This window comes from Bacillus rossius, chromosome 15, assembly GCF_032445375.1.
Source record: "Bacillus rossius redtenbacheri isolate Brsri chromosome 15, Brsri_v3, whole genome shotgun sequence".
Lineage (NCBI taxonomy): Eukaryota > Metazoa > Arthropoda > Insecta > Phasmatodea > Bacillidae > Bacillus > Bacillus rossius.
Genome location: NC_086342.1, coordinates 26,217,931 through 26,245,208, shown reverse-complemented (window position 1 = coordinate 26,245,208; position 27,278 = coordinate 26,217,931).

Here is a 27,278-nt window from a genome sequence, read left to right as displayed (position 1 = left end):
CCCGCCCCCCGCAGCCAATTTTCATACTTGAGGGCAGAGTTTCATTCTCGTCTTTCTTGAATTATTTACATTTGTTACATTTGTACACTGGAAAATATAATCCTAAAATCAGAATTATTAGATATTTCTATGATTTTCTGGAAAATATTCTAAAACTTAATGTTTAAAAATACTTGAAAAGCTGAAGTAGCTTGGCTTCTGGGTTGTAGCCGTGTCTTTGACTAACAATTCACCGACGTTTCGGTCGACATTGCAGTCGCCATCGTCAGGGAGCAGTTAGTAGTAGGTAACTGCTCCCTGATGATGGTGACTGCAATGCCGACCGAGACGTCGGTGAAATCATTCGCCCACGACACGGCTACAAACCCAGAAGTCAAGCTGCTTCAGACGTTGGCCGTGAAAGCATGCGAAAATTAATATAACTTGAAAAGCTGCTTCCCCATTGGTCGGTGAGATGGGCTGGGACCGCTAGCTCTGACATGGCCCTCGAGAGGAGAGAATTCTCGACAAGGGATACTGATACCCCGCCGCCCGGCCTCGCGGCCCAGCTGCAGTGCAGAAGTTTTTGAGTACTGAACATATATCGTGCAACCTTCAATTAGTACATTTATTGATGAATCCACTGAAACCTTGAGTATATTTATATAATAAAAAAAATTGGTTTGTCTGTAAAGTCGGTTTACAAACGATAGTTAAACGTGACAACGTCATAACAAAACATTGATGAAATTATTGCATACTTTTATGAATAAAATTTAATCATTTTTATTTAATTATCACTAATTTGTATAGATACAAAAAAGCAGTGAAATGAAATCTACAATTTAATTGATAAATTTACTTTTATTTGCAATCATTAATTCAAATATGTTTATTGCTTTAACGAAGAGATTATTTTAACTATAACTCTTATACATGTTAGTAGTATATGAATGGGGTTCCTGAAACAGGCGCAGGCGCGTGGATTGTGATTGTCGGTCCGCCATCTTGGATTGTGACGTCACGGCGGCCATTTTTGACTCAAAATTCCTCAAAATTCCTCAAAAATGACTCAAAATGACTCAAAAATTCCCGTTTTAAGAAAAAATTTCCCGTTTTCGAGGGAAAAATTCCCGTTTCGAGGGAAAATTTCCCGTTTTATTCCGTAAAAATCCCAGAGGCTAGAAATGTCCTGATAGAGGCTTAAGCATCCTTAACTCAAGCCTCAGTTAAGCCTCTATCAGGATGTGACCTTGACCTTTGACCTTGACCCCGACGGCCATTTTCGATCCGCCATCTTGGATGACGTAATTTTGTTTTCTCGAACATTCTGGCCTTGTGGTTTCCGCCATTTTGGATGATGACGTCACCGTTGAATTTTCCGTTACGCCCGCCATCTTGAAAATCCGCAATTTTTATGTTAGAAAATCGGGAAAATTTTTAAAAATCATTAAAAAATTATTTAATCGAATAAATAATAAAAATATTAAAAACCACTGTTGCAGTTATCGTTACGGTCACCATCTTGGATTATATAAATATTGCATATTTCGTTACACCCGCCATCTTGGTTGAGTACCATGTCATTCTTACACTTTACGTTACGACCGCCATATTGGATCCTATTAATGTTGCAATTATCGTTATGGTCGCCATCTTGAAATTCAGACGCATTCTTGGAAATCCGTAATTTTTATGTTAGAAAATCGGAAAAAAATCCAAAATTCATCAAAAAATTATCTTAATATAATGATGATTGATTATATCGATTCCCGTCCTTGGTTCCAAACCGGTGAGGTCAAAAATAAAAAAAAACATCAGATACTTCCTCCACAGAAGCCACCTACAGACTGACCTACCATCACCAATAACAAGGTATTTACCATAAGCTGGTATGACGTAATGTCCGCCATCTTGTCTTTGTCCGCTGGAGGCAGCCATCTTTTTTTCGTCTGCTAGAGTGTGCTAGCGACATGTTAGTATAATTTTCTCTTCTCCATACCTTTAACCTCGACTGCTGGCATTAAACTTTGACCTTGACTTTGAACTTTGACCTTGACCTTGAAATTTGACCTAGGCCTTAAAATTTTTACCGTGACCTTGATATTTGACCTTGATGAACATCATGGATCCGTCATTGTATGTTCAGTACATGCTACCAGGAGCTACCACATGCTAGTGGTTATTGCTACCATCATGTTTTCGTCTGCTGGAGGACACCATATTGTGTACTCGTCTTACCATCATGCTAGTTTTATTCTAACCTGCTACAGTGCAGTAATAATTTATTGCTACTGAGGTGCCCGCCATCTTGAAATTTGACAGAATTCTTGAAATCATGTAATTATTTAGCTAGAAATGCGGGAAAAATTCCAAAAGATTCCGAAAAAATCAATTATTAATTTACAAATTGAATCGATGGATTCCTGTCCACAGTTCGATTCTAGACCAGTGGCAGTTGTAACTAATTATTAAATAAATGTTAGATTCTGTTTTCCATTACCTTTCGAGGAGTTTGTTAATCATTCACTCTACGAAAAACAACTCAAGTCAATATACCTGACCAACGAATTAATACAGTGCCGATTAGCCTATAATGAAAGTCTAATTTTTCAATAATCTGAATAACATATAAGCCGTTCATGTACAAAGCCACACATACAGGCCAATTGTCTTCAGACCATGATACAGAGTCATGTCATTATCAGACGTATAGGATAGTCATTTCAGGACCGCATGACCTTCGTCGTTAGCTAATTATATTCAATTAATCCATCGTGACATTTTTATACATTCTAAAGGACCAAGTAATCTTGAAAAATATTTTAGTAACACCAAGAGGTTTTAAACTAGTACATATTCAATCACAACATTTTGTACTACGCGCAATCATCAAAAAGGAAGCACCAACAACGAAAAGGCAGCACCGCCAACAAAAAGACAGATCATTTGGAAGCACCGACAACGAAAAGGCAGCACCGCCAACGAAAAGGCAGCACATTTGTCATTGGCTCCAATATTCATTGGCTCCAGGAATTCGCTCGCTCCAATATTCATTGGCTCCAATTGCTTCAAATGCTTCAATATTCATTGTCTCCAATACTCATCGGCTCCAATATTCATTGGCTCCAATATTCATGGGCTCCAATATGAATTGGCTCCAATTGCTCCAAATGCTCCAATATTCATCGGTTCCAATATTCATTGGCTCCATTAATTCGCTCGCTCCAATATTCATTGGCTCCAATATTCATTGGCTCCAATATTCATTGGCTCCAATATTCATTGGCTCCAATATAAATTGGCTCCAATTGCTCCAAATGCTCCAACAGGCTCCAAAAGGCTCCACCAGTCTTTGAATTACAAAAAATACATAAATAGATTCTGCTAGCTTCTAAACTTATCTTTGTTGAGCAAAGATAGAGTTCTAGTACAAGCCAGAATTTTATGTTTTTTTTTGTTTTAAATTTTTAATTTATTTTATTTTTAAATTTTTTATTTTTTATTTTATGATAACATAGAAAACGTGTGGCGGTTTTCTCTGAGTGCTTCTGATTAATCTGGTTAATATTATGGTGGTTATCTCCGTGAGGTCCTGATAATTCTTGCCAATATTATGATGGTTTTCTCTGTGTGCTCCTGATTATTATTGTCAATACATTGATAATTTTTCCCGTGTTTTTGAAATCATTCCTGTGGTTTCTTTTAGTGCTTCTGACTATTCTGAGAAACCGCTCTCTGCATGGATTTTTTTTGTCTAATGAGAGATGAGATTTTATTTGGAGTTGCATTTAATTCGTTACTTTCTGCTACTAAATCAAAACTTGCAATATTTTTATCAGGTGGAATTTAAAAAAATATCATTACTCAGTCAAATTAATAATATGCTTTGAGAAATCTGTGAAACATTGACTGGAAGAACAAAATTCCTTTTCCATAGAGTCTAGCGAAGCCATCGTTCTATTGCGATCGATAGTGAGCATCCCGCATCCCACATAAAATAAATATTATTTACCTGCGAGCAACACGTGATGACATCTGATGACAATAATCGACACTACTTTAAACAGGATATTTTGCATGAGATAAATTAACTCTCACCACTGAATAGTGCTATTGTAGACAGTTAGAGACATGAAGTTTCGTAGCCGCGCGGCCAATTAGACATGCAGTCTCGTAACCATGCGTTCTGGAAGCTTCGTAGTCCTATAGCCTCGCGATCACGTAACCTTGAAGACTTGCAATCGCATAGTCTCGTAACCTCATGAGTCGCAGTCTCGTAGTCATGATGCATTGGAGCCTCGTAGACTTGAAGCTACGTAAGCAAGTAACCTTATAATCTTATAAAATAATGCTGTGGTGCAGTTGGAGCAAAAGAGAAAATTCCGTCGAAGACAGATGTGACAATTGGAGCCTTGTAGACGAGTAGCTTCGTAGCTTCGTAGTCAAGTAGTCATGTAGACTTGTATTCCTGTATCCACGCAGTCATGTAAACTCGTTTTCTAGAGGCTTCGTAGCTCTGTAGCCTCACGAGCCATGTATAACTTGTAACCAGCTAGATCATTTTAGACTCGTAGCCATGTGGCCTCATAGTCTCTTAGACTCGAAGAATTATAGCCAAATATATTTGGAGTCAAAAGACTTTTGGAACCAAAAGACTGTTGGTGTCAATGACTGATGGAGACAATGAATATTGTATCCAATGAATATTGGAGCCAACGAATATTGAAGTCAATTAATAATGGAGCCAATGAATATAGGAGCAAAAAGACTGTTGGAGTCAAAAGAATGGTGGAGCCTTTTGGAGCCTGTTGGAGCATTTGGAGCAATTGGAGCCAATTTATATTGGAGCCAATGAATATTGGAGCCAATGAAAATTGGAGCGAGCGAATTAATGGAGCTAATGAATATTGGAGCATTTGAAGCAATTGGAGCCAATTGATATTGTAGCCCATTAATATTGGAGCCGATGAATATTGGAGCCGATGAATATTGGAGCCCATGAATATTTGAGTCAATGAATATTTGAGCCGATGAATATTGGAGCCGTTGAATATTGGAGCCGATGAATATTGGAGCCGATGAATATTGGAGCCAATGAATATTGGAGCCGATGAAAATTGGAGCCGATGAATATTGGAGCATTTGGAGCAATTGGAGCCAATTGATATTGTAGCCAATGAATATTGGAGCCGATGAATATTGGAGCCAATAATTATTTTAGCCAATCAATATTGGAGTCAATGAGTATTGGAGCCAATGAATATTGGAGTCAATGAATATTGGAGCCAATGAATATTGGAGCCAATGAATATTGGAGCCAATGAATATTGGAGGCAATAAATATTGGAGCCAATGAATATTCGAGCGAGCAAATTAATGGAGCCAATGAATATTGGAGCCAATGAATATTGAAGCATTTGGAGCAATTGGAGCCAATTGATATTGGAGCCCATGAATATTGGAGCCAATGAATATTGGAGTCGATGAATATTGGAGCCAATGAATAATGGAGCCGATGAATATTGGAGCCGATGAATATTGTAGCCGATGAATATTGGAGCCGATGAATATTGGAGCTGATGAATATTGGAGCCGATGAATATTGGATCCGATGAATATTGGAGCCGATGAATATTGGAGCCGATGAATATTGGAGCCAATGAATATTGGAGCCGATGAAAATTGGAGCCGATGAATATTGGAGCATTTGGAGCAATTGGAGCCAATTGATATTGTAGCCAATGAATATTGGAGCCGATGAATATTGGAGCCAATAATTATTTTAGCCAATGAATATTGGAGTCAATGAATATTGGAGCCAAAGAATATTGGAGTCAATGAATATTGGAGCCAATGAATATTGGAGCCAATGAATATTGGAGCGAGCAAATTAATGGAGCCAATGAATATTGGAGCCAATGAATATTGAAGCATTTGGAGCAATTGGAGCCAATTGATATTGGAGCCCATGAATATTGAAGCCAATGAATATTGGAGTCGATGAATATTGGAGCCGATGAATATTGCAGCCGACGAATATTGGAGCCGATGAATATTGGAGCCGATGAATATTGGAGCCGGTGAAAATTGGAGCCGATGAATATTGGAGCCGATGAATATTGGAACCAATGAATATTGGAGTCAATGAATATTGGAGCATTTGGAGCAATTGGAGCCAATTGATATTGGAGCCCATGAATATTGGAGCCAATGAATATTGGAGCCGATGAGTATTGGAGACAATGAATATTGAAGCATTTGGAGCAATTGGAGCCAATGAATATTGGAGCCAATGAATATTGGAGCCAATGAATATTGGAGCGAGCGAATTCCTGGAGCCAATAAATATTGGCGCCAATGACAAATGTGCTGCCTTTTCGTTGGCGGTGCTGCCTTTTCGTTGTCGGTGCTTCCAAATGTGCTGCCTTTTCGATGTCGGTGCTTCCAAATGTGCTGCCTTTTCGTTGGCAGTGCTGCCTTTACGTTGTCGGTGCTTCCAAATGATCTGTCTTTTTGTTGGGGGTGCTGCCTTTTCGTTGTTGGTGCTTCCTTTTTGATGATTGCGCGTAGTACAAAATGTTGTGATTGAATATGTACTAGTTTAAAACCTCTTGTTGTTACTAAAATATTTTTCAAGGTTACTTGGTCCTTTAGAATGTATAAAAATGTCACGATGGATTAATTGAATATAATTAGCTAACGACGAAGGTCATGCGGTCCTGAAATGACTAGCCTATACGTCTGATAATGACATGACTCGGTCTCATGATCTGAAGACAATTGGCCTGAATGTGTGGCTTTGTACATGAACGGCTTATATGTTATTCAGATTATTGAAAAATTATACTTTCATTATAGGCTAATCGGCACTGTATTAATTCGTTGGTCAGGTATATTGACTTGAGTTGTTTTTCGTAGAGTGAATGATTAACAAACTTCTCGAAAGGTAATGGAAAACAGAATCTAACATTTATTTAATAATAAGGTACAACTGCCACTGATCTAGAATCGAACCGTGGACAGGAATCCATCGATTCAATTTGTAAATTAATAATTGATTTTTTCGGAATCTTTTGGAATTTTTCCCGCATTTCTAGCTAAATAATTACATGATTTCAAGATGTCGGTCAAATTTCAAGATGGCGGGCACCTTAGTAGTAATAAATTATTACTGCACTGTAGCAGGTTAGAATAAAACTAGCATGATGGTAAGACGAGTACACAATATGGTGTCCTCCAGCAGACGAAAACATGATGGTAGCAATGACCACTAGCATGTGGTAGCTCCTGGTAGCATGAACTGAACATACAATGACGGATCCATGATGTTCATCAAGGTCAAATATCAAGGTCACGGTAAAATTTTTAAGGCCTAGGTCAAATTTCAAGGTTAAGGTCAAAGATCAACGTCACGGTAAAAATGTTAAGTCCTAGGACATATTTTAAGGTCAAGGTCAAAGTTCAAGGTCAAGGTCAAACTTTAATGCCAGCAGTCGAGGTTAAAGGTATGGAGAAGAGAAAATTATACTAACATGTCACTAGCACACTCTAGCAGACGAAAACAAGATGGCTGCCTCCAGCGGACAAAGACAAGATGGCGGACATGACGTCATACCAGCTTATGGTAAATACCTTGTTATTGGTGATGGTAGGTCAGTCTGTAGGTGGCTTCTGTGGAGGAAGTATCTGATGTTTTTTTTTATTTTTGACCTCACCGGTTTGGAACCAAGGACGGGAATCGATATAATCAATCATCATTATATTAAGATAATTTTTTGATGAATTTTGGATTTTTTTCCGATTTTATAACATAAAAATTACGGATTTCCAAGAATGCGTCTAAATTTCAAGATGGCGACCATAATGATAATTGCAACATTAATAGGATCCAATATGGCGGTCGTAACGTAAAGTGTAAGAATGACATGGTACTCAACCAAGATGGCGGGTGTAACGAAATATGCAACATTTATAAAATCAAAGATGGCGACCGTAACGATAACTGCAACAGTGGTTTTTAAGATTTTTATAATTTATTCGATTAAATAATTTTTTTAATGATTTTTAAAATTTTTCCTGATTTTCTAACATAAAAATTGCGGATTTTCAAGATGGCGGGCGTAACGGAAAATGCAACGGTGACGTCATCATCCAAAATGGCGGAAAACACAAGGCCGGAATGTTCGAGAAAACAAAATTACGTCATCCAAGATGGCGGATCGAAAATGGCCGTCGGGGTCAAGGTCAAGGTCAAAGGTCAAGGTCACATCCTGATAGAGGCTTAACTGAGGCTTGAGTTAGGATGCTTAAGCCTCTATCAGGACATTTCTAGCCTCTGGAATTTTTACGGAATAAAACGGGAAATTTTCCCTCGAAACGGGAATTTTTCCCTCGAAAACGGGAAATTTTTTCTTAAAACGGGAATTTTTGAGTCATTTTGAGTCATTTTTGAGGAATTTTGAGGAATTTTGAGTCAAAAATGGCCGCCGTGACGTCACAATCCAAGATGGCGGACCGACAATCACAATCCACGCGCCTGCGCCTGTTTCAGGAACCCCATTCATATACTACTCATGTTTGCTATTAAACTTCTTCCAATTTGTATTCTGTTTATGATTGGACGATGATAGGAAAAGTAGGAAACGAATGGGAGTGTTTCAAGTTTAATGTGCTTCGAAAAAGTCAAATGGATGGTTGTTCCAATCGAGTGGAAGAGAGATAGATGCGGCGCAAGCGTACAATGAGCGTAACGAGACACATCGTAACGGGATAATATGCGTAACGGGACACTTTTTCGTGCGTGCAGCCGGCGTTCATTATTTTATTAGACGTTGTCACGCCAAAAAAATTAATTAAATGGGCCTATTGCATAACCGTCAGCAAGATGTCGCCGCTGTTAAAGAAAGAACAATAGCTTGATAAACAGCCAATGAAAACCCTTCTCCGTACACTCAATACTAGCTATTATAATATCGTATAATCCTTCATGTATTTCATTTTTATTTTCCTACAAAAATTGCTACACTAGTATGAGCATTAAAATAACTTTTGACTTTTTAGGTCTGTTGGTGCGTTATTTATTTTTTTAAGCTCATTCTCAAAATATTTTTTGACGTGACAACGTCTAATAAATCGATGAACACCGGCTGCACGCACGAAAAAGTGTCCCGCTACACACATTGTTCCGTTACGATGTGTCCCGTTACGCGTATTGTACGCTTGCGCTGCATCTATCTCTCTTCCACTCGACTGTTTATAGAGTGAAGTGAAAAGTTAATGTGGTTTTCATTGCTTATTACAAAAACAATTTCGGCAATGAAGGTTCATTATTCTTGCATTTTAAAAATCTGATTACTACTATAATTTCAAGTATTTATTCTTTTATTATTAAAATAAAAATTATTCAATTTTATTCATAAGTATGCAATAATTTCATCAATATTTTGTTTTGACGTTGTCATGTTAAACTATCGTCTGTAAACCGACTTTACAGACAACCAATTTTTTAAACATTTTTTATTTTTGGTTTTACATTTTTATTAATTTACGAACACGACACTTGCTGGCGACAGAGCACGCAGACCCGAGGTCATGACAAACGGCAGAATTCGTCAACTGAAGAGAGAATGTGCTCGTTAAAATGTGCACTGCAAACTGAAGATGAGACATGTTACAGCACCCAGTTGCGTTCCTGTCCGTTTCGACTCGTTAGAGCCAGGTGTATTCGCGTCACCATAAAATTTTAAATGGCAGAATTTTTTTTTTTTAAATTAATCACCACAAATACATGTTCGTGCGCGCGTGAATTCGCAATTTAAAACCCGTCTGCTTGACTGTCACGTGCCAGCTATTGCAAGCGCGTGCTTTAGCCCGAGACTAGAGCACAAAAGGGAAGAAAGGATAAAGTAACGGATGCGCTTGACAGAAATTCGCTGCATGAAACGCAGCACGGTGCAGCGAAGGGGGTGAGTGAGGGGGGGGGGGAGGGGAGGGGGAAGCTCCCAGAATCACGGGGACTTGTTGCCATGGCGACGCGACAGACGTACAAACAAAAGCGGATGTTTGATGGGTCTTTCTCACTTTCTCTCTCTCTCTCTCTCTCTCTCTCTCTCTCTCTCTCTCTCTCTCTCTCTCCCCACGCTGTCCTCCACAATGCCCCTCCCACAACCACGCCACGCCAGTGTCTATTTATAAACCACGCTTCGCGGCCACAAACGCGAGCGCACCTCTCGTAATGCATATTTAACCACTCCCGCGGTCGCTCCCGTTCCGTTTCCGGGAAAAGGAAGGGCCTGGCGGGGGTGGGGGGAGGGGGAGGATGGATTTTCGAGTGCGGGTGGACGCATCTACCCCCCCCCCCACTCCCCCACCACTCCACCTCTCCACCCCATCGACCCCTTTTCCGGGGCGTTCCCAAAGCGGACGGCACACGGCCGATGGAACGAAAGCCAAAAGCGAGGTTTCGACCGCAGATTACTGCGGGTGCGGAAAATTGATAACCCTTTTTTCCAACTCGCGTGCCACAGATTTTCATCCGCGTCCGTTTTCTAGCAAGTTTAAATTACCGAACTCATTCCCTTACCATCGAGTTATAAAAATTACACCGAACATCGTTTTCATTCAAATTTTATTATGGTATAACGATTTCTTTTTTTAAAATAGCTAGAGTTCTCTTCGAGAGCTGTGATATCAAGTTTAACTGGTCTAAAACAAAAGGTCAGGCTGAAGAAATATCAAAAAGTAAGTAAAGTTAATGGGGAAGAGACACAAACACAGATTATATTCACATACGCAATGCTACAAAAATGATATAATTTAATTTTTTAACAAGTGTCTTCAACGCGTATATGTATAACAAAAAAAAATATTTTTTTTCTTCAAATAAGTGAAATTTTATGTAATAAATAGTCGTTGTAAAAACTGTCCTGTTACAAATCATTGAAGAGCAATTTTTTTTAAAGATTCCAATACAATTAGATATAATCGCATTCGTAGTGTGAGAGAGCCCGTTACGGCAGTTGTATTTCTGTTCTAACATGTAATTAAATCTACCTCAACGCGTAGCAACTGTGGATGTTGACAGGTGCCAATAAACGTTCAAGAAAATCAGTTGTTTTAGGATTATTATCTTTTGGTTGTTTACTTATATTAAAAAAGTTGTTATTTATTTTAAAAACGCTTAAAATTATCAGCAGATACACATCTAAAAAACTAACTAAAAATTTAATATTTTTGTGACCAAGAAATCCCAAATATAACAGAACTTATTTTCTGAGGTATTGGAAATAATTCAGCTTGTATACATTTTTTTATTAAGACAAATATGCATCTAGTGATAGATACCTTTCGCGAGACTGCGGTGATACATATTTTTTTTTTTAAATTGTAATATAGCATAGCTACTTCCGCAAACGAATAGTAGTTTAGCGTAACATTTCTTGCCACTTCCATATTGAGTTTTATAAAATTGTCTAACTGGCCTTCAATAATCATTAAATAATACTTTTAAATTTTGAACAATTTAGAAACAAATATTTATTTATCTGTTATAAATATTTAATGGTGTTCAAATTTTGGCGGGCTCAATAATCGATTCATATTTAAAGGTTTGGGATGAAATGACGTTGGTCGACATTTTTGTTCTCCCTGAGGCTACGCTGGCTGCGGACATAAATTCAGCTCGCGGTCGGAAGTCGAAAAGTTCAGGCTCGTCGGACGGTTTGATTTCACCTGGTGCGATGGAGAGTATATTTTTTTTCTCCCGTTACGCCCTTTGGTGAACGTCGGAACCGCGATAGCGTTCCCAGAGGGAATGCTGGGAAACTTTCCACTCGGAACCCTCGCCAGTGAAAAGACAGCGCGCGCGCGCGAACGTGCCCCTGCTGCAGACCGCAACCTGGCATTTCGCGCCCGTGTTGCGGGTGGTATCCATCCAGACTCAAAGGGACCGCACCTCCACTGGTCGGTTTTCGGCGAACTGAGTGAATAGGACTGACGACAGCAAGAGAAGCGTGTTTTCCTGGTACAGTACATTCGAGATAATCTCTAAAGATAAGTGGCTTGTGTTTTCCATTCCCCGCAAAAGAAAAAAAATTGTTAACGCAAGTGGAAATATGTCCAACATATTGAAAGCAATCTCATAATTTAATATCTCACTTTATATATTTTACACAAACTTATGTTTTTACGGTGAGTTCTTAAACGCCATGAATGTCACATCTAGGTGTATTTATGTGGCAAACAGTTATAACTTATTTTACAATTTCATTAATATTTTTGTTTCGTGATGTTAAATGGACGCGAATATATATGTTTTCCTCCCTTAAAACTATTAATTTTAGTTTGGTTATTTATTCAAGCAGTATAACAGTAAGGTTGTAAATTCACAGTTTCACGCTAAAATTTTAGTTCTTGTTAAAAATTTAATGCAATTTCGAATGAAAATGCTTGCCCTAAGCTTTTCAAACCTAAACATTTGTCAAATTTATTTATTACCGGATAATATTTATGTTTCAAAACCAAATAATTGGCCGAAAAAAATAATTTTTGGGTGTAAAAATTTACAATTATAGCTTTGGATTTAAAAAAAAATTATTTTCTGAATTTCAATGTCTTTAATATTTGTATTTGGATTAAGGTCACATATCAATACATTTAAAGTTGGGCTTTGCATTTTACTGAAATATGTTATTCAAGATGGCAGCACTCAACGCAACAAATAAGGACTACGAGGGAATGCCAACGTGAAACAAGAACATTAATAGAGGCTAAGAGAAATTTCGAAAACAATAAAAGGTGTAAAATACACTACCCGGTGTTCAAACCCGGGTCATCAGGGGGTTACTCATCGCTCCAAGCTCTAACCAATATTAACTTCACATATCTACACTTCTTGGGAATAGTGCGCGGAAAAACAATAAATGTTTTTCTGCAGTTTATGCGAAGAAATATTGCCTTCAATAATAAGAAGCAGAATGATGTAAAATAACATACAAATCAATAAAAAATCTGTCAAATTATATAAATTCACGAAATGTATTTCTTTTGGTAATAGGTATTGTTACCTAAATTATTATGTTCAATACACCGTAGTTATTTATGTTTATTTGGTGGTTTACATAAATTAAAAAAAATATCATACAATTAATATTTTCCATGCGCGAATGTAGCGCTACCAAAAAATTTGAATAACAAATATATTATAAATATGTATTTTTAGTATGAAATGGAATTGTGTCGTATTGTAATTATTTACTATCCACTATCTGAAATGGTATCACTCTGGATGGTGTTACCTCTATCTACTCTGTATGTATATATTAGAATAGACTTTGGACTATTATGTAGTATCTACGAGGTTGTCTGAAAAGTTATCCGACCTCAACATGAAGATGGCAGCACTCGTCAACGAAAATTGGGGAATGTTTTAAATCATGTTTTGGAATATACTGTCTGAAATTTCAGCCATTTTGGACAAGCAGTTGTATTTTTTAACAATTGTTTGCGTGTGTCTCTGCATAATAGTTGTTTACGAACGTGATGGCCTCCTCATTCGACAAAAATGTCTGTCCTCTGAGTAAAACCTTTAGCCTAGGGAACAAAAAAAATATGTCAATTGGGTTTAGACAGGTGAGATAAGAGGGTGGTCAAGCAGTTCAAACCGCAGTTCGTAGATTTTCACCATGGCAACCGCTGAGGTCTGAGCTGGTGCATTGTTCTGGTGATACCATTTTTTTTGTTTCTGCAAATGTGACATTTTTCTGCCATTTATGCCTTCAGCTTGTCAAGTAATGATGCGTAGTTATGTTATACTTTTTTCCCCCAAATTAATTTATCAAGACAGTTCCATGACTAGCCTAGAAAACAGTATCTCTGTTTTTTTCTACGGCCAAAGGAACAGTCTTTGCATTTTTTTTTGGAGCTGATTCTCCCTTCACGGTTTTTGGTGTCGCAGACGTTCATCGTCACCCGAGCTGGCGTGGCCATGTTTGAATTGAGCTGCCCGAAATATCCTTGTGGTAAATTATGGCGCAGAGTCGCCGTGCACACTGTCCAACTCGTCTTCAATTAGCGTAGGCGTATTGCCTTTCAAAAACAAAGATTTTATGACAGTTCGATACGCTTTTTGTTTTTCATTTTCACAAAAATATGCGCATAGACTCACGAAAACGATGGTTAAAAAACAACTTCTCGTCCAAAATGGCTGAAATTTCAGACAGTATATTCCAAAACATGAGTAAACACATTCCCCAATTTTCGTTGTGGAGTGCTGCCATCTTCATGTTGAGGTCGGAAACTTTTCAGACAACCCCTATAGGTATGTTTTTAGTGTGAGGAATATAGTAATATAAATAGAAATAATATGGTGTTGTGTTAAAATCATAGACTTTGGTAATATTTCTAATTTTTAAGTTTGTGAGACTCAATTACATACAAAGATCGGCCACAACTCAATGGATTTTACTCAATTTTATTTTCTTTACAGGTAAAACACAAACTTAACAACAACAGACATGCAAAATGTATTTTAATACACTGGTATCTGGAACAGAATTACTAGTATTAAAATTAAAATTACATATTTTTTTATTTAGAAAACAATACTTTCAACATTAATATAGTCAAGAAAATATTTATTCCTTTTATATGAAATTACGCTGAAGTTCTGTATTTTAAAGGTTGGTTAAAATTGTTGATGAATCAATTTAAATAACGTTAGGCGTTTGATATCAGTTCATGATACTCTTCGTTGAAACAAAAGAAATTATGAATATTTAATGCTCAGTCGATTGGAAGCCGATCTCTCGTAATCACAGTTCATTACCTCTGGATTTACCTTCTAACTATTGTAGATAAAATTGCAGATAAAAGCTTACGTATTAATATATATATAGATTTAAGCAGTCAAAAATAGTTATATAATTTCAATTGATGAACAGTTCAACTCACACATGAGATACCAAAATGGCTATGGCCTTGTGCAAAATCAACAACTATTTTTATGAACTTGAATATCTTCGGAGTATTTAATACTTATGACGCACAAATATTTATTTCAGAAATACTTTCAAGCTTTTGTGGCTTAAAACTTAAACAGTATTCAACTCAGATATATGCCTAGTATACCTGTTCAGACATAAAAGGGCCAAGCTAAATTATTTACATCCTTTATCCATAATGGTAGAAGAACATTTTTTAATCTCTACCTCCAGGTTCAATATCACATGATTTTAAAACAATATTAGGCAATGACATGATTAACATACCATTTGAATAATGCGCCCAACAAGATGACAATCAACCAGGTTGCTTAACTCTTCTGGAGGCTAAAATGTTTTCCAATACCATAGCTGGCACAATTTTGATCTCCAACATACAAATTACTGCAATTTTGATAATCACAATGATACATAGCTGTTACAATACACAGATGAAAGATTGAAAAAATGACACTTAAAGAAAATGCATAGATTAAAAAATATAATATATAAATGTACTCTTCGGAAATTTCTAAGATTATGCAGCAAGATTTGGTATTCGAGACGTCATCTGATTTTTTAGTTAGATTTTAAAGAAAAACTACCTATTGTTTCCGTTACCATGGTGCGAGATCCGGACAATTTTTAGTTTTACGTTTAATGGTCCAAAGATCCCAAAACCATCGTTAACTCAAAAATTTGTATATTATATCCCAATTTTATGGACACAATAACTGCCGCAATTGTTCACAAATCATTTCCAAACGGATACATGAAATCTAGTAGTGAAAAAAATATTTGTTAATGGGGAATATCCGATCAAAGAGGTACGTATACACGGGGAAGGTTTTTTTTTGAAATACAGAAAAATCGCGGTAATTCCAATAAAATTGAAAATATAGCAGCTATTTGAACGTATTATAACTTGTAAGAGTAATAACAAAACTTTAGCCTGAATAATTTTTGCTAAGACCTACAATAAATGCAAGGTGTTGAAAAAACAAAGGTTAAAGTACAATAAATTACTTATCTTCCTAGACACAACATCGAATTCGTACAGATTGATCGTTAATCTTATTTTTTTTTTTTTACCTAAAACGTTCAAAAACATTTTTGATGATACAAACCATTACTGTAAGGTGTTGAGAAGAACCTGGGGTTGTAATAAAAAAAAATTAAACTTCCCTACCATGTACTCCATCGAAGTCATGTATATTTTTGTTTAAATATTTTAATATTGTTAAAAATTTTGACTAGTGTTAATTTTAAGTAACTAACCATTAATTCAGAGATGGAAATAACAAGGGTTTTCTACAATAAAGTCATTACATTTTTTTAGTAGATAATATAAAATCGGTTATAAATTATTGTAAAACTACTAAACTAAATTAAAAACCTTTTGCTGAAACTACTTTTAATAAAAAGAATTATTACCGTAAAAACAGAGGTTGAAAATTAAAAATATATATATATCATAGCATCAAATTCGTTTGAATTCATTAATAACCATCTTAATAATACCTTAAACCTTTGTCCAAAACAATTATACGACCACGTATTGGTGTCACTGCATGGAAAATGGGCAAATATTTAATTTATCATTTTGTAATATTTGAGAACATAAATATGTTACTTACATTAATTTCATAAAATGTTCCAGAAGTTTCCAAAATATTTCTAGAAGAAATAGGTGCTTCGAATTATACCTACGCTAGTAGGCCTTGCCGTGATTTTTTTTTATTTTTATATAAATTTTTTTATAGCAGTCACTTTAGTATTTCAGGAAAAGAAAATCGACCCACTTTGAGTTATTTCACTTCGCTCGTCATTTTTCCCGTCTGTTGTGGTTTCTGCCGCAGGAGATCGTCCAACTTCACGTGTAGTTGTGACGTCACACGCTGTCGGGTGGGAAGGACACGGGGAAATTGATTTTCGGAGAGCGCCTCGCGCTTGTTATCAAAACAGCCACAAGGGGAGGGGGGTGTGGGGAACGAGTGGGTTCTCGGGAACACAGGGAAGTGGTGACCGACCCTCGTGTGGCCTGCGGGCTGTTTCTCGACCAACCGCGGACTGGACCAAAGATATTGGAAGAGTCTCGACGGAGCGCGTGCCGGCGAAAGCGAAGCCGGACAAACACGGCAGTTGGAAGTGCAAAAGACGGGACAATTTCGCGTTTCAAAATGACATGGACAAAATTAATGTTTTCAATATATTCCGTTTTCGTAATATTTTTTTCGTTTTGTTGTGTTTTTGTCTCGTTTCAACTGTTGTGCTGAATTTTTTTGGGGTTCAATTCATCATTTGTGGTTTTTTTTTTCGTTCTCTTAGTCCATTATTCTTTGTTTTTCTTTGTTTGTTGAAATTATTCCTGTTATGGAATATTATGTGGTGTATATATCCTGTTGACAACAGCAATCTTTGCTTTTTTTGTCTTTTGGTTTTTTGTAGTTTTCTTCTACAGACATACATGCGCTTAGCAATGGCTTATGTCCAAAAGCTTACATCAAGCCATGCACTCCCATTGCACAAATATTTCAAAGATAACACGTTCTTGGCTTCACTCCTCCTTTACGTTTTATTATTCGGCTTTAAGGTCCTGCCCTCCAGCCCAGTGAATTGAGCTACGGGACACCATACAGACAACAAAACTTCTTAACAATTTCAAATCGCACTACCAATTTTGGCAAAAAACATTTAATGAATATGCAAACATTTGACTGATATCCTCAAATGCTTGAACTTGTAATATCCAATGACAAACCAAAATTTCATTATAAAATATAGAAGGAAATATATTAAAAAGACTTTACGATATACACTCATTTCCCACGTGCTTCTGGAGGCATTTTAAAACTGACAGTTTAAGAGTCTTATTAAATCAAAAATTATTTATTCATATATGATTTTCAATTTTGCTGCTAAAGCAATCTGTTTGTTTTATTAATTTCATTGCAATATTATGCTTCTAAATCTTTCATGTTTGCTGAAGCACCTATGAAAATGTGACACCTTATAAGTTTTTAAAAATGTAGCAATCATCCTACTATATCAAATTCTTTTTTATAATTAGCTCTTGCTACTTAAAAATATGACACCTCTGTTTCAGGCAAGTGGTTTGAACTTTTCGTACAAGGGTTGTGAAATATTTGTGAAGAGAGTGCCTATTACAAATATTAACATTTTTTGATACAGTAAAGTGTATTTTTAATATCAAAAATATGTACACACGCATCATTATTGTTTTCTTGATTTAAAGCCATTTTTACTTGTGATACGAGTACCAACAAATATATATATATAATTTATAAAGACAAAGTAAATTTTAAATTGTTATTCGTATTAAATTTATTTTTCACAGTCAAGTACGGAAGTAGAAAATTCTCTGAAGTGCATGACGTAAATGCTTTTGTAAGTATATATATATTTTTTTTGAGAACCCAATCAGATGGAATCCAAGATGGTAATCTGAAATTATTTGAATCTTTTTTTAAAATTTGTAGAATTTTCGAAGGTCTTAGGGATATTTTATGATTTAACATAATGCGTTTTAATGGAAAACTTTTTATCTTTACACAAGTAATTTTAAGTGACTAAAAATAATTATTCACGTTCAAATTTCAGAGTGAAAGTAAAAGTTCAAGGTCATCCAAGATGTGTTATGACACCGATGTGCCGAATGGACATATTTATACTACTTCTATAGAAAATGAAAAGTAAAACATATGAAATACAATTTTTGGAACGTGTGTTATAAGTTAGATTTTAATTCTTAAGCAGTCGGATATTTCATGTTGAAGTAGTAGAAGACCAGGGCAGGACTAAAAGAGGTTTAAACATCCACGGGTTTGGGTGGTATTGGAACAGACGAAAAATCCGTTCTGAAACTACCGCGGGGAGGGCTTTAAACACTAAAAACGGGCCTGAAAAATATCTGGCAAAAAAGCAAGTAATCTCCGATGTGTAGAGTAGCAGGTACTGTAGTTGAAGCGCCTCTTCGTGTGACCTTGCCTCCAAGTTGTCAGTTAAAAATAATATTTGTTTGTTAAACACATATGTTGTGTGTATATATTTCTTTAATAACATGTCAGATAAACCCATCCTCCACTTGCCCATCAGTATTTGGTAGTTACCATATAATTTTCGTTACTATTTGTTGTCATTTCAATAAATCGAATATGTCTAGAGAGCTTGAATTTTACAAAGTAAAAATTAATGGTTTTCATGTATATGGTCATAGGCAGGGTAGGGTGGCTTATTGGTAAGATAATGGACTCACATTCGGGATGCCGGTTTAGGCCGTAGTGATTCCAGTTTCTAAAATTTACTCCAGGCAATCGCTGCCAGATTATTCCGGGATATTTTTGGTTTATTTTGACGTCCACATTGATCCAACATATACTGTATGAGAAAAAAAGAGCCAAATTAGTTACCTATCTCACCGAGGCATACGACACTATGTCGAGAAAAAAAAAACAAGAGAGCTGTTAAAATAATTTCAAATAGTTCCTCACTTATTTACTGAACTATTTTTCTACTCAAAATACGTGAGTTTTTGACTTATCGTAGTACTTAAAGTTTCATGCCAATAGAAAATACATCAAATGGTGGTCAAATTTTATGGTTAAAGGTGAATTTCCCCCTAAAAGTGGACATAGTGTCTTCTGCCTCCGAGGTGCAGATACATTTTCACTGAATTAGATTGAGTCTTAAGCTGCTTGAACTAAAATTAACAGGGGAGGAAAAAAATAAGTGCGCAGAGCGCGTCGCGCGGTCCAACGCCGTGTTGCCGTCGTGCGGCCGTAAGCGCGTAATCGAGTAGCGAAGTCATTAACCGGTTTACGCAGGCGTCGAACGCCCGTGTTCGCCCGGCGCGCCCGGGAAATGGAAGAAACGTTTCACGCCGGCTTGGCCGCCGTAATTAATTAGCCCTCGCAGAGCGGACGGGCGGGCGCAGCAGATAAATAATTAGGATTGCGGTGTCGCGCCAGGAGGGCGACATCTGTACCGCAGGGTCGCCATGTGACGTCACCGCGCTCCGAGACGCACAAGATCCGCAATTCCTAGCAACAGGAAAAAATTCGCGGGTTCAATGGCTTCCAGGATTAACTCCGTAGTTCTACGTGCACTCGGTCAAATGCCACCCACTCATCTGCTGCTGTCATGTGAGGCGTCCCAACTTAGCAGCCTGTGGTTCGATAAAGCTTTGGTCGGGTGTTTCCCACTGGCCCAGAGTCATCCAGGTGAGTTTTGAGCCAATAGCAGAGGCAGCACTGAGGTATAACTATTTGTATTTTAGCCTTTCGCGAAATGAATTCGCGAATTTTTTCCTGTCTCTAGCAATTCCTCTTCAGTCGTTCACGCCCAACTATTCTATAACGTAATTTTTTTGAAGTGATACTTCTTTGGGCGCGATGGTAGTACAATTTGAAGGCCGAAGTTCCATGCAACGTTTAGGTGAAACATCGGTTTGAAACGTTTTTTTAAGCTATGAGAGTTCGGGAGAGGTCTGGGTTAGGGATAGACTCTAAGTGCGTCTCAGGCCGAAGACTATACGCTCTACTCATGCAGGTGGTAAGCCATGCAGGGGAAATCCTGGATTAAAATTTTTCTCTCGATTATTTTTCCTAGCCTAAATTATTATTAGTGTGTAAGGGGAGGGTCCAGTTTAGGGGAGGACCTAAGTGTGTCTCAGGCCGAAGCGTATACACTCTACCATGCGGGTTTTTAACCATGCAGAGCAAGGGCACGTGCATCAAGTGCTAAGTGGGGTTTATTCGCCAGTCATGGCTGCGATTGGCGCAATGGCTGACGCCCCATTAAAAGTCTAGCTTAAAAGCTAACTAATGTGACCCAGGTAAAACCTGCATAGACACAGGAAAAACCCTTCGCCGGGTCATGCGGGGATTAAATAACATGCATTAAGCAATCAGGTAACTACTGGACGAGAGGTAAAAAGGTCCAGGTAAGAAGAGTTGGGCGGGGCTGAAAAATCAACCATGCAGGGGTTGGGTGCTTGGGTCTTGTGGCCCGCATTGTTGTGGTTGGGCACTCCTGGGTTATTATTAACCAGGGGCGCATGCGCCCCCAAAGGCGGGCGACTTCACTCGTCCACCCAGCCCAGCTGCCCAGGCAGCCACTTGTAAAAAACGAATGGGGCTGCTGTAAATATTCCCTTCCCCTAGCGCCGGAGCCGAATCTAGGCCAGCGGGACAGCCTCGGTTCTAGCAATATTCACAGCCACAGAAGGCGGCAGAGCAAGCCAAGCAAGCGGGTAAACCCACTGATTCGCCGGCAGCTAAGGCCTGGTGCGATGGCCGAGAGCACAAGTGCTCTCGACGGTGGGAAGACGAGCCAGTAAACCGGCGCACGGGGTGCCAGGCAGCCTGGCGTTGCGCCATCTTCATCTTCCTTCTTCAAGTCGACAGCAGTGTACCTTTCAAACCAGGGTGGGGGAGGGTTCCAAACCACGCTGACCAAAATCCCGAGACTGTTGAATGTCGCGCCGCTCGAGGCTACTACTGCCAGCATGCAGTAACCCCAGCCGAAGGTCCCTGAAGTCTTCCTTCACAGTTCCGATGCTTTTCAATTCCGTTGCGCGCGCAGAATTCCACAGCTCCGCAAGTTCCAGCCCGCAGTTCGTCTACACTTCGCTACTGTGGCACATCGAGCTCCCCTGCGGTGCCTTCGCCGACGGAACTGCTTCCCGCCACTTGCCGAGCTGCATCCAGGCTATTTCCAACGCTAAAAGGCCGGGGAGTAGGTTGCGGACGGTGCAGAGAACTGGTCGGGCCGCGGGCTCCACGTGGCGGCGTGCGGCTCAGGTCGAACCCCGTCATGCTGCAGGGATAGGCGGGTCACGGCGGTAGGGACCCGCCTGCGCCTGACGCCACCCTGACTTGCTGGCATCTAGTAAGGGAGTATTTGGGCAGAGGGCAACACAAAGGGGGTTGAGCTTATTGTTTTGCACCGCGCCACGGGCCACATTCGCAAGAAAACGGTGTTCTCATAAGTGCGTATGATTTCCATTCCGAGTATTGTTTTAACTGTGTAACTAAATACTTTTGAAGTGAGAGAAAAATTTCATTTACAGTTTCGAAGGCCGAATTTCAATTCAAAGTTTTCGCGAAAAATTGATTTGAAACATCTCTGACGACAAAGAGATATTAAGAGAGCACTTACGAGTAGAAGTTTGAATTTATAAAGAAGTTTCACTTCTATCACGTGTACCGAGTTACACGCGCTCTTTTTTTTGGACGTGACAACGTCTAATAAATCGATGAACGCCAGCTGCACGCACGAAAAGGATGACTTATTGTCCCGTTACGCATATTGTCCCGTTACGATTTGTCCCATTACGCTCATTGTACGCTTGCGCCGCATCTATCTCTCTTCCACTCGATTGGAACAACCATCGATTTGACTTTTTCGAGGCACATTAAACTTGAAACACTCCCATTCGTTTCCTACTTTTCCTATCATCGTCCTATCCTTAACAGAATAACACAGATTGTAAGACGTTAAATAGCAAACATGTATAAAAGTTATAGTTAAAATAATCTGTTCGTTAAAGTAATAAAGATATTTGAATTAATGAGTGGAAATAAAAGTAAATTTATCAATTAAATTGTAGATTTCATTTCACTCCTTGTTGTATCCATACAAAATAGTGATAATTAAATAAAAATGATTCAATTGTATTCATAAAAGTATGCAATCATTTCATCAATGTTTTGTTATGACGTTGTCACGTTAAACTATCGTCCGTAAACCGACTTTACAGAAAACCAATTTTTTTTCCGGGACCTGATACCATTTTTTGTAGCGTTTCATGTAAAGCTGTGCTCTGATAACAACCCTTCTGATGTGTAACATCTTAGATCTCGATATCCGGCATTCGGTAGGAGTAACTTCGTAACTGTAACGGAAGTCGCGTGGAACGGAAATGTTTAACAACCACGGTGCCGAAGTCGCCAATATCGGTGGAACCACGTGTAACAACATGAACCCGTTTACAGTCCCTTTCGTAAACTTTAGGGGACATACCAAACGTAATGGTGTGCCGAATGAAACTTTATGTAGTGAAACTACCGTGGGATACACTTGGTAAACTAAAATAAGACATAGTAAAAATGTAAGCGCGCGTTTTATGAAACGTCATGAAAACTGGCGTTGCAAAGTTTATTACACAGATACCAACTTGCACTGTCGTGACTTGAGGCAAAGTAGATATTTATCCATTTCGTTAACTGGCAAAGTTTTTGATTGGATTTGACTTACCGGAGACTTCAGCCAGCCGTAAGTCTCCTTTCTAAGTTTCCGCTTTAGCGTGCCTGCATAGCACGCAGCTGATTAGCTCAAGAGGTTATTTTTGAGGCAGTTCAAACCTCAAACCGGTCACTGAATAAACAATTTACTAAAAAAAAATTGGCTGTCTGTAAAGTCAGTTAACAGACGATAGTTTAACGTGACAACGTCATAACAAAACATTGATGAAATGATTGCATACTTTTATGAATAAAATTGAATCATTTTTATTGAATTATCACTATTTTTTATGGATACAAAGAAGGAGTGAAATGAAATCTACAATTTAATTGATAAATTTACTTTTATTTGCCCTCATTAATTCATATATGTTTATAACTTTAACGAAGAGATTATTTTAACTATATCTTTTATACATGTATGCTATTTAAATTCTTCCAATCTGTGTTATTCTGTTAAGGATAGGACGATGATATGGAAAGTAGGAAACGAATGGGAGTGTTTCAAGTTTAATGTGCCTCGAAAAAGTCAAATCGATGTTTGTTCCAATTTAGTGGAAGAGAGATAAATGAGTCGCAAGCGTACAATGAGCGTAACGGGACACAGCGTAACGGGACACTTTTTCGTGCATGCAGCCAGCGTACATCGATTTATTAGACGTTGTCACGTCAAAAAATCCTGGTTTAAACAAACTGTGCTTTAAGCAAATACGTAAGAATACATTTTATTTGTTTATCTTAATGCTATTAAATTATGAAATTTATAGATCAGTCCGTTTCATTATTTCTCACTATGTCGGCCTACATCCTTTATTTTTACTTAAAATGAAATTAAATGATATGTTGACAAATTACTTATACCAAAAATTAATTATCTAATTAAAACAGAAACGTGTATTAATAAATTAATGTTCATGAATTATTGAAGAATAAACTAACGCTTCATAGAAACACCACACCTGTTAAGCCTGAATGAAAATGCGTGATAGTTTTCTTTTACTTTAGATTTAAATTTATTATAGGAACTGCCTCTACCTTCAAATATGCGTGCTTCTTTGTCTCACTTGGTAACAAAAATTGTTCTTTACAATTTCTTAACGTAGGTAGTATAATAATTTAGTAATGAAATAACATATATAAAATATGTGAATCAGTAGCATTTTGAACTATTCAAATAAGATTAGCATAGTTAAAATCGCTAACTATCTACTTTAACACTGTAAGTAATATAATTGTATAAATATATCACAAATAAACTACATTAAAGCAAACCCAAATTCACTTGTTTCCTTTAAATTGTATATTACTACATTTTGAAACTATCATACCAATGAAAACTCAATCTCGTTAATTTCAAAATTGCTCTGCTCTTGTTTTTAAATACTAAGCCAACTTTGTTATATTTTTTGCAAGTGGATTGTAGAATATAAAAAAAAAATCATTCACGAAGTTACAAATCGAAAAAGCTGCAATTTCCATATATTTTATTTATTTGCTCAAATTGACAGTAACATGCACTGAGAGAAAGGTTTGTTTGCATCAACAAAATATTTGTTTGTATACGGTAAAATAAATATATTTTGTTAATTCAAACAAATATTTTGTAGTAGGAAAGATTCTGTTGACCCAAAAAAATAATTTTGTTGACTCAACTGTATATTTGGTTAGGTGTAACAAATCATTTTTGTTACTTACCGGGGTTGGGTTAAGCTAAAAAAATATTTTGTTCCGCCAAGTAAATATTAGTTTCTCCATATAAACAAATATTTGTTTGATTCAAACAAACCTTTTTCTCTGTATGTGTATCCTACCCCGATATGCTTGCTTTGGTCGGCCACTGCGTTGGCTGGTTTTCTTTTACCATTCCAGGTAGTACATGTATGGAGTAACGAATTCATTCTTTTCTCCTGCTGAACAAACATTTTTGCTTAATTACATTCTCATGGGTATAACAAAAAGTATAGCAGAAATTGGGCATAGTGTGAAGCGGGCTTTAATTGTTTAATGAATTTAACAAGATAGGGAGTATTCTAATGTTATTTACTGTCGAAAACCTCGTTCAAAGCAATGGTTTGGTCTTTTTTTTACAAGTCTTTTCGCTTTTGTTGGAGCTGTTTCATAATATAGTTTTAACTTTCGCTTTGCAAATCGAATGATTCGATATTCGATGTAGCTGCTCCGGCAGCGAATTCTAGCGGCTGGAACGGAAACAACGTGTTATTTGCTTCAAGAAAACACTTGTTTTCGTATATTTATCACAGGTCAAAGTCATGATTAAGGTCATTGTCCTAGGTCAAGGTTTTTGTTCCATGTCCAAAGGTCAAACGTCAAGGTTAAGAGGGTGACTGTAACGAAAAGTGCAACGGTGATGTCATCCAAGATGGCCACCGTGACGTCACGATTCAAGATGGCGGTCAGCAACTCAACCCAACCTGGCACCTCACGAGATACCCTGTCCCCGGACATACTATCATATACTACTTATGTACACATGGCGAATTCAAAACTCTACACTAAAAGATTTAATGCTTTCTGTTCATGCTAGGGTTGAAGTATAATAAAGCCTTTAAGTTTTATAACCAATAAACGAAATATTATAATAATTACATAAGTTAATATTTACAGTATGAATAATTAAAAGGAATAAACTTCGATGCGCCATCACAAATAGAAATAGTTAGGTGTACTACTCCTTTACATGAGAAGCAACTTAAGGAGTGCACCAAACACTTCCCAGTGGCGTGATGCGGAGGAACACGGGTGGGTCGTGAGCTGGATTTCTCTGCAGTGCTCGAATTTGGAAGTCAAATGATCCATTCGCGGAGGAGAATGGGGGGTGTGTGGGGAGGAAACAAGACACGCCATGTCCGAGAACGGAGCTGGCTCGGGATCGAAGTGAAATACATTTTGCACATCTGTCGCATCTGCAGATTCAACCTGAAAATTTAACCTAGAGAGAGAGAGAGACATTCGTATAGTTGTCAGCATTAGACACTACTTTGTGCGTTATTTTTTTTAAGTCCAGTCTTTTTATTTAAACAAGGCTTTAAGTGGTCCGTTTAGTCAAGGTTTTGTTTTTGTAAGTGAGGTGGGATGATAAGAGCGACGCACGCTAGTGCTTCTGGTGCGGTATCGCCTCTAAGTGCAAGGCTGTGGGCTGGCAAGCTATTCTTCTCGTCGTACATATGGCAAAGGCGAGATTCTATCAATAATAATGAAATTATGGCGAAAAAATAAAAATAAAACTGTAATCTTTGTCTGTTTAATGCTTTCAAAAATCTGTTCCGGGTGTGTAATGCCTAAAAGGTTTTCTGAAAACACGCGTGTCAGAGAAGCTAAAAATACAGTTTTAAAAAGAAATACCAAAATATATCTACTCATTGCCCTAAAATACTTTTTGTACACAATAAACACTCTGATATATTGATTAGTTATAAAATCGCGTGGTTATTTCTGAAGCTCTGCACGCCGTGTGTGTGATCAGATAGGCAAACAACTTTTTTTTGTTAAATTTTTACGTCTCACTGACAACAAGGTCATTAGATACGGTATAAATCGTAATTTTAATGTATCTTGCAATGGATAAAATTGATTTACAACAATTTCATGGACATACGCCAGTTCTCAAAGGAAGTACCAGTGGTATAAATTTTCCAACTGCCACTCGTAAGCAACAAATAAATTTTTTGTAACGAACAGTATCAACAACCCACTGCTTTTCACAAGCATTATTACCAAAACAAGAGTAACATAAGCATATGCAGGCTATTAGTACTACTTTTGAGAAATATCTAACTTGAGAAAACTTGAGTGTAGGAACTGTGCCCTCTAGAAAGCAGAGGAAGTATTTTGTCCATGAGCCAATTCGTTCTATTATAATTGAAATATTTATACGTCAAAGGTTTTACATAGTTTTTTTCCCCCTAGTAACATTAAACATTTACTACTTTCTGTTTAATTACTCTGTTAAAATTGTATTTTCTGAGTAAAACATATTTCAATTAATTATTTGTAATATGCCTAAAAACAGTTTTAAAACTTTAGGGGTAGGCAC